General features: G+C 40.5%; 1 pseudogene; it reads right to left on the reverse strand.

Annotated features, from left to right (window-relative positions):
* Positions 1-2,807: 2,807 nt before the first annotated feature.
* LOC129463927 (transcription factor BTF3-like) lies at positions 2,808-3,601 on the reverse strand (annotated as a pseudogene).
* Between the last annotated feature and the right edge of the window lie 6,126 nt (positions 3,602-9,727).

Below are 9,727 nucleotides of genomic sequence, written 5' to 3' on the forward strand. Positions count from 1 at the left end.
GCAAAGTCATTATACAACAACTTGAAAACAGAAAGGTGAAGGGTCTAATGCTAGAGAATTTAGTGTCAGCAAAGGATGGTTTGATAATTTTAGAAACAGATTTGGCTTAAAAAATGTCAAGATAACAGGAGAAGCAGCTTCTGCCAATGAAGAGGCAGCAGATGAGTTTCCAGATGCCATTAAGAAAATCATTGAGGAGAATGGATATCTTCACGAACAGGTTTTTAAAATGCAGATCAAAGTGCTTTATTCTGGAAAAAAATGCCACAAAGGGCATTTATTAGTAAGAAAGACAAGCGAACAACAGGACTGAAGGCAGGAAGGGATAGGCTAACTCTACCATTTTATGCAAATGCAGTTAGGTTTATGATTAGGATTGCCTTTAACTATAATACTGTTAACCCTTGAGTCTTGAAGGGAGAAGCTAAACCCCTGCTTCCAGTCTTTTGGTCGTATAGCAAGAAGGCCTGGACAACGAGAACACTTTCTCTGGATTGGTCCCATTGATGCTTTGTCCCTGAAGTCAGGAAGCACCTTGCTAGTAAGTGACTGAACTTTAAAGTACTTTTGATATTGGACAATGTCCCTGGCCACTATAGAACCCATGAGTTCAACATGGAAGGTGTCAAAGGGGTCTACTTGCTCCCAAACTCAGTGCCTCTAATTCACCCTCTAGGTCAGGGGTCATAAAGACCTTTAAGGCTCATCACACACTGTACTCTATGGAAAGGATTGTCTCTATGGAAGAGAATCTGAGAGAGAGAATATTATGAAAGTCTGAAAGGCTTGCCTGCCATTAAAGATGCTATTATTGGGATAAAAAGAATCATGGAAGTCATTAAGCCTGAAATAATAAATTCTTGTTTGAAAAAACTGTGCCCAGATGTTGCACATGACTTCATAAGATTTGTGACAGAGACAGACAAGGAAATAATAAAAGAGATTGTGGCTATGGCAAAAAAGATAGGAATAAAGAGTTTCAAGATATAGATCTTAGAGAACTCCAAGAGCTAGCAGAGATCACATGAAAGGAATTAACAGGAGATGACTTGATGGAAATTAGTGCTTCTGAATTAGCACTAGGCAATAAAGAATAGAGGACAAAAGAAGCAGGGCCAGAAAACAAACTGACATTAGACAAACTGGCAGAAACCTTCCAATTATTCAAGACTGCTTTTGACTTATTTTATGGCATGAACTCCTCTATAACATGAATATTGAAACTAAAGCAAACATTGGAAGTGTTGTAGAACCCCAAATTCAGGCTCGTGTGCCCAGTGTGTGGCTGGAGCCAAACAATGAGACATCGGTGCTTGGAGATAGAGAAAGGTTTTTTCAATTTGGCTGAAGTGAGAAGCCAGGAGAACAAGCTCTCTCAAATCTATCTTAACAAAAAGACGAAGCAGGGAGTTTTTATGCAGCTGGAGAGTAAGGGAGGGGGAGTTTCTGGGAACCCAGGGGAAAAGTCTGTGTTTCTTCAGTCTCAGATAACACCTTGAGCAGCCAGACTTCTGGGTGTCAGCAGCTGGTTGAAACATTCCTAAAGGCATTCATTTCTTCTGCAAAATTTTTTTGTGACCCTGAAGTTATTTCCCTCTGCTTGACAAAGAAATAGTACATCAGCAGTTTATAATTATATTGTGGAGAAAAAGGGATATTGGGCAAAGAGGGAGTGGTTAACATGTGCAAGCAAGACAAGACAGGACCTGACCAGAATTTTCATTATTTCAGTCACCAAAAATACAGGGGTACTGAAATTTAAAGGGACCTGGTTGTAGAAGGATTAGTACCATATAGAAACATTTAGAGAAATTAAGAAGCAAAACCAAAAAATAATCAGACAGAATTAACAATGTATTTCCATAAAGTTACGTGGTGATATAGTGTGGCCATGTCACCATCCAAATCTCACCATGAATTATAATAACCCCTATGTGTCATGGGAGGGACGCTGTGGGAGATAATTGAATCATGGGAGCGGTTTCCTCCATACTGATCTCGTGGTAGTGAATAAGTCTCAAGAGATCTGATGGTTTTATAAGTGGGAGTTCCCCTGCATAAGCTCTCTTGCCTATTGCCATGTAAGACACGCCCTTGCTCCTTCTTTGCCCTCCACCATAATTGTGAGGCCTCCCCAGCCATGTGGAACTGTGAGTCAGTTAAACCTCTTTTTCTTTATAGATTACCCAGTCTTGGTTATGTCTTTATTAGCAGCATGAGAATGGACTAATACACATGTAATGTCCCTGCCTCTCCTGCCTGCCTTTCTACCTCCTTCACCCCTTCTGCCTCTGCCACCCCTGACACAGCAAGACCAACCCTCCTCTTCTTCCTGCTTTTCAGCCTACTCAATGTGAAGATGACAAGGATGAAGACCTTTGTGATGATCCACTTCTACTTAATGAATACTATATGTATGTATGTGTGTGTGTATGTATATATGTGTGTATGTGTATATGTGTATGTATTTATATATGTGTGTGAATATATGCACATATGTGTATGCATGTATATGTGTGTTTACACACCACACACACACACACACACATTTTACTAGGCAAAGAGCTTTATTAACCTTTGTTTCAAACTTTATTCCCAGGCTTCTTCAGCTTAATTAGCTGCAAAGAGTGAATTGCATATAAGCAAAAACTGAAAAGAGCTGCAGTGTCCAAGGGGCTTGGGCTTAAAAACAAGATCTAGATTTTGTTAGATCTGTAAACAAAACATTTTTAAAAAGCAGTCATAATATAAAACAGCAGCTCTCAGTAACTTCTTCAAGTTTTATCTTCTTCAGAAGTTGACTCAATTCAGTTTGCCTCATTGTTGGAAACCTCATCAAAATTCTCCACAAGATCTAGAACTTCATCATCATCATCCTCTCCAGTAGCAAGTGGTGTTTTTCCACCCGTAGATAGTTTGGGCAGAGTGTTAGCCAGTCTCTTTGAACTAGTGTCTCTTTGAACTAGTCAGCATCTGCAGCACTGGTTTATGATAGATGCTGAGTAGCATTTTTGTCAGCTGCTTTGTCTCAGCATGGCCTGTCATGGTGAAAGTGTTTGCTGCCAGCGATGCCTGAACCTTAGGGTTGTTAAAGTGAATCACTGTTCCTTGGTGTGTAAACATATTCACCTCTTCAATACCAGAGATATTGTTTACCCCTAATTTCTTTAAGGAGAACTGAAATTTTTTATCCTCTGCTATCCCTAGGTTTATGATCAGGACTACCCTTATGTATAAAACCATTAACCTCTGAGCCTTGAAGGGACAAGATAAATACCAGCTGCCAGTCTTTTGGTTGTACCAGAAGGCCGGGACAATGAGAACCCTTTTTCTGGATTGGTTCCATTGCTGTTTTCTCCCTGAAGTCAAGAAGTGCCTTACCAAACTGACTTTTAAAGTTCTTTTGATATTGGCCAATGTCCCTGGACATTCAAAACCTCATGAGTTCAACACCAAACGTGTCAAAGGGGCCTACTTGCCCTCAAACACAGTGTGTCAGATGCTGTGAACCACCTTTTTTTCTGTGAGCAGTTCCTTTCCGACCAGTGTGCACTTCTGCTTGCCGTTTGGTGAGTTTTTGGTTCATGATTGTTTCTTTCATTTTATCTGAGTGGAAAAGGGGCTGGGTGGGGAACTAGGGTTGGCACTCGGGGAGTCCTGGGTGAGACCAGCTGAGATTAGAAGCACACAGGGAGGCAGGATGGCAGCTAAAGGAATACATTTTCTTTTCTCTAGCTTAATTTATTGTAATATAATACACACAATATATGTGTTAATCAACCATATGTGTTATTGGTAAGGCTTCCAGTTAACAGTTAAGGCTATTAGCAAAGTTTTTGTGGAGTCGAAAGTTATACCCAGATTTTTTACTGCATGGGAAGTCAGCATCCATAACCCCCATGTTGTTCAAGGGTCAACTGTACTTAATTTGCCTTTTATTAGGATGAAGAATGTTTCCTGAGACCCACTGTCTTGGTTTGGCCAGGACTGAGGTGTTTCATTGCTAAATCCTAGTGGGTTTCAGGACAGTTGGCCACTCTACTGGGATTTCAGGGAAGGGACACATTGAGACTAAGCCTTTAAACAGATAGCTTGAGCTATCTCTAGTTTTAGTTAATAAGTGGCTTTTATGATTAAAGGGAACTAAAAGCTTCAAAGTGCCTTAAGGTCTATTCTTTTTTTTTCTTCTAGGTTATAAGGACCTATTTATTTTTTTTTATTTTACTTTAAGTTCCAGGATACATGTTGAGAATGTGCAGGTTTGTTACATAGGTATACGTGTGACATGGTGGTTTGCTGCACCTGTCAACCTGTCACCTAGGTTTTAAGCCCCGCGTGCATTAGCTATTTGTCATGATGCTCTCCCTCCCATCGCGCCCCCTCCCCCACCCCGGCGACGACAGGTCCCTGTGTGTGTTATTCCCCTCTCTGTGTGCATGCGTTCTCTTTGTTCAACTCCCACTTATGAGTGAGAAAATGCGGTGTTTGGTTTTCTGTTCCTGTGTTAGTTTGCCGAGGATGATGGCTTCCAGCTTCATCCATGTCCCTGCAAAGGGCATGATCTCATTCCTTTTTATTCTTAATGGATTAATGAATGCTACATTTCCAATACTAGAACTGGCTTGTTTTTTCCTTTTCTTTTTTTTTTTTCTCAGCTGTGTTTTTGGCCAAATGAGAATCACAGCGTGAAGCCACAGGATCAAACCTTTTGATTTGCCCTACCTACGGGAATACAGAGAAGGAATCAGCTTGTCTGATTCTGTAGACATGTCTCAAAGCCTTTATGCACTTTGAATTTTTAAACTGACAAGTGAAGGAGCCTACTTTGCTTGTAGTACATAAGCGACCCAACTGTAATTTTGAGTTGTGAGCTTATCTTTGGAATGCTGAGGTATCATGGTCTGGTGGGCCTTTCTTAGGCTAATTTCTATCCTGGTAGATGAGGCTCATGCAGTATGAAGTTCAACCATAAATCTGTGTAAGAGCAGACCCATGATTATTCACTTTTAAGGGGGGATATTTTTCCCTCCCACCTGTCCCCCACTACTGAGAGTCCACATGGAGATAGGCAAGCATTCTTGTTGACTCCTTATGCTGGCTGCTGGGTAATTTTTCTAGTGTCCCTAGGAGAGCCAGGTAAAAATACAGGGTGTCCAGTTAAATTTAAATTTCAGATAAACAACAACAAAAATTTCTAGGATAAGTATGTTCCAGATACTGCATTGGACACACTGATATTAAAAGTTTATTTGTAATTCCAATTTAACTGGCTAGCCTATATTTTTATTTGCTAAATCTGGAAAGTCTGAGTATACCTTTTACTTAGGCTGAGGTCCTTTGTGGATTATAGCTTTATTTGGGGCCTCAGTGTAACTCCCCAAGTTAAGCGGGGTCTTCTGCTTTTATGAAGCCATTAAAACCTCAGCCTCAGGTTTGTAATGTCAGCATCAAACCGGAAAGGCTTTCACCAGCATGACTGTTGCACTTTTGGTTCTCTAGCCGCCTGCTATAGTTTCCATTTCATTTTCTTTGGCCCCTGCAGTTCTCTTATTTTCTTCCAAGCTCAGGCATGCATTCAAAAGAGCATTTTATTTTGTTCAGGGTTTTCAGGTGTTTCAAAGTGTGAAAACTTCAAACTTCAAATCAGGCTCTTGAACATATTGCCAATTCTGCATTCTTCTGGAAGAATTAGATGGATGGATTCTTCTGCAGTGAAACAGCATAGAACATAGATATTAAGACCCAGGTTGAAAAAAATCCAACGACAGATTATCAGTTGATCTGCTCTTCTCTATAGTAGGAGATGGAAACCCAGACATGGGCTCTGTAATGGTTCACTGAGGCCTCTGTGACTGTACTGGAGTGGGAAAAGTTAATACCCTGCTCTCTAGACTTCCTAAGCTGTACAGGGGGAAGGGGAGAGATATTATGCATGATCATGTGTATTTGACCTAGGTATAACGAAGTTGATAGTACAACAGGATACTTTGAAATGAACTTTTTTTCTAAAACAAGTTTCAAAGACCAAAGGTGAAATATATATATGGGAAGAAACAAAGAGCACCATATTAATTTAGGAAAATGTAATTTGTAAGTCCAGGTGACTTAATTGCTCAGGTTATGTTATACGTTATAGATGCATTATTGTCTCCAAATATTCCAAACCCTCCCTGCAGTACCTGTCCCTGGGAGGGCTACCCATTCCCTTCCTGGCCATGTGACTGGGGTTTGGCCAATACAGTGCTAATAGATGATTTGTGGTTTGTCATTATCTCTTTTCTCTTTGCCAGGACAACATTCCAGTGGTTATGAGAGGTAGAGTCACAGCCGACCTCTATAGTGGATATGTAGAGTGAGCAAGAAAAAAAGAAGCCTTTGTTCTTTAAGCCATGGGGAAGTTTTCAGGTTGTTTGTTACTGTAGCCCCCTAACCCTCAAGCATGGTGCTAGGCACTGAAGGTAGAACAGCGAGCAAATTTGATGTACTCTTGTCCCTCACAGAACTTACATTCTAATAGAGGTGACAGAAATTAGTCAAATAGATGAATTCGTGTAACCATAAAACTGAGGTGGATATTTTGAAGAAAACCAATTCTTGGGGAAGTTAAAATGCATTTCTTTAAATGATATTCCACTTATTTTCAGAAAAGCCTGAGGCTGTTTACAAAATCAAACACAATGCACAATTTAAACCAGAGACATATTAATATAGCAGAGAAATCAATGTCACAATGTCCTTGAGATAAATCAATTACTGCAGGAGAGCACAATAATTATTTCTGAGTTTCCTAAAGATAAGGCAAACAAGGAAATCTTTGGGTTATGTAATTTTTATTGTTTGACAGCAGGACAGAGACAAACACTTTCAGGAACTAAACCTTTTCTTGCTCTGAATCAAGAAGTAATTTATCAACTAACTGTTTATGTAAGGGACAATTTAACAGGCAATAACTAACTCAGGTCTTGCAAAAGTCACAGGAACATTGTTTAAAGGGATATTTTTTGTATAAACCATGTATAAAAGTTAAAGAGAATAAAAATCCTGATTAAGGGAAATCATTTCTGCTGGGAGCTTAGATGATATAAGTCAGATTCTTGCTTTCTGCTCTGTAACCCATGGCTGGGGGCAATACCTGAAAGAGGGGCAATGGATACTCTAGTATGATGACCCTGAGGACTCTCTTAAATATTGGAAGTCTCACAGGAACTTTTGGCAAAGGCTGGAATTAAACCGACTTGTCATTGGATTTTTTTCCAACTTGGATCTTAATATCTATGTTCTATGCTGTTTCACTGCAGAAGAATCCATCCACCCAATTCTTCCAGAATAATGCAGAATTGTCAAAATGTTCAAGAGCCTGATGTCTATCTTTTGTCATACATCAGTTGAATAGGATATACCCATATCCTGTGGGTAGGATCAATATTTGCCTCAAAAAAAAGCATTGAATTTCCTCAAGTACTTCAAAAGACTAGTTAAGACAGCAGACTTTAGCACCATAAAACATGGAAGGGATAAGATGGGTCTGAAAATTTTAAGGGCTTTTGTTGACAATGGACTGCTTCAGTTAAACAAGAACCTGGCAGGCCATACCTGGCTCATCGAGTGGAGGGAGAGTGAACACTTGGTCTAAATCAGCACTGGTTAGCAAGAGAAAAGGGTCACCACCGTCAGAGTCGTCACACTTCCTTCTCGAAAAGCTGCTTTGACTGTATGGACCTGGGTAATGCCATAGACATGGGCACAGTGCTATGTGATTTTAGTAGAACGTTTGTCATCGTTTGTCATGATTTCTGTTGCAGATATACGTCTTTACCCATAAACTTGAGTATTTAAGAAGTGTATCTTTTGTAGAATTTCTGTAACTGAGCACATTTTCTCACTGAATCTCCATTCTGCTGAATGGCAAATGCTAAATCTCAGTTGGTCCCCGGATCTCCCTGTCCTTCACCTTTCTGTACATTGTGGGGAGGGGGAGGACACTTAATGTCATCTCAAGGCATTGGGTAGGGGACATCAGGTGTCAGGCCTTAGGTTGGCATCATCTATCTAAGCTGGCTTTGACAGACACACCTTTGCTGCTTCTGGCCCCTGGTCTCTGGTGTTTATGCTGTGTCAGCCTCATACCAGTTCAGAGGCCTCATGGGTTTTCCTCTTTTTCTGTTATTTACCCATCCCTCCTGGGCTCATGGGGAACACCATGAACTCTTCCTTTGCCTCACTGGATTTTGGAGGTCCTGATGATGTGTTAGGCTTGTCTGCCCAGGTGCCCACACATTGATGATTTTTCTACTGTTTCCACTCTGGATGTGGGATATCTCTGTGGATCTTTCTGGAATGTTTTCAGTGTTAACAGATGTCCCCAGACCCATTTGGAGTTTCTGTTATTCACCCTCTCCCACCAGTGATGGGGACAGGAGTGGGACTCCGTTTCAGAGATACCTTAATATCTCAGCTCTTCTGTTCCTCTGACTCCCCCTTACTGGCAGAATCCTTGTCTATTTTTAGGATGGAACTGGACTTGTCTTGATTTGGTAGACATCTATATCCAGTGGTTAAAGCATATACTTTAGGCCTTGAATCCTGCAGCCTACATTTTCAAAGGCTTTAATACTAAAATTCTGGGATCTTGAGTCTTTAGTTTTTTTCTATTCTGCTATAGCAACCCTTCTGAAGGGCAGCATACATAGAAAACCATAGCTGCTTCCTGAGTTGGGAGGAAGCTCATGGGTTATAGGAAGTTTGAAGAGAATTCACAGTTACTTTATGAAAATAGTAGACTGCTTCAATATTTTCATTTTCATGACAGAGGTAGAGGAATGTGTTAAAATAGTGCAGTGAGATGGGCAGCCAGCTACTTGAACAACCATCTTCATGGAATAGTGGTCCCTTGGACCCTTTTAAAAATCTCAAGAAAACTATAGATCTTTTCTTTAGAAAATGCCCATTCAGACAAAATTGGGCATATAATTTCATGTCAGTGAATTTCAGTAAAAATACTGGTGATAGAATATTGTGTACTTCCTAGGGAGGCTTCTTAAAAGTTTTACGCAAACCGCTGTTTCGTGCTTAGCTTTAAAGACCACCTTTATAGCAGCATGATTTATAGTCCTTTGGGTATATACCCAGTAATGGGATGGCTGGGTCAAATGGTATTTCTAGTTCTAGATCCCTGAGGAATCGCCACACTGACTTCCACAATGGTTGAACTAGTTTACAGTCGCACCAACAGTGTAAAAGTGTTCCTATTTCTCCACATCCTCTCCAGCACCTGTTGTTTCCTGATTTTTTAATGATGGCCATTCTAACTGGTGTGAGATGGTATCTCACTAGACACATGCACACGTATGTTTATTGCGGCACTATTCACAATAGCAAAGAGTTGGAACCAACCCAAATGTCCAACAACAATAGACTGGATTAAGAAAATGTGGCACATATACACCATGGAATACTATGCAGCCATAAAAAATGATGAGTTCGTGTCCTTTGTAGGGACATGGATGAAACTGGAAAACATCATTCTCAGTAAACTATCGCAAGGACAAAAAACCAAACACTGCATGTTCTCACTCATCGGTGGGAATTGAACAATGAGAACTCACGGACACAGGAAGGGGAACATCACACTCCGGGGACTGTTGTGGGGTGGGGGGAGGGGGGAGGGACAGCATTAGGAGATATACCTAATGCTAAATGACGAGTTAATGCGTGCAGGAAATCAACA

The sequence above is a fragment of the Symphalangus syndactylus genome, chromosome 15, assembly GCF_028878055.3.
Source record: "Symphalangus syndactylus isolate Jambi chromosome 15, NHGRI_mSymSyn1-v2.1_pri, whole genome shotgun sequence".
Classification (NCBI taxonomy): domain Eukaryota; kingdom Metazoa; phylum Chordata; class Mammalia; order Primates; family Hylobatidae; genus Symphalangus; species Symphalangus syndactylus.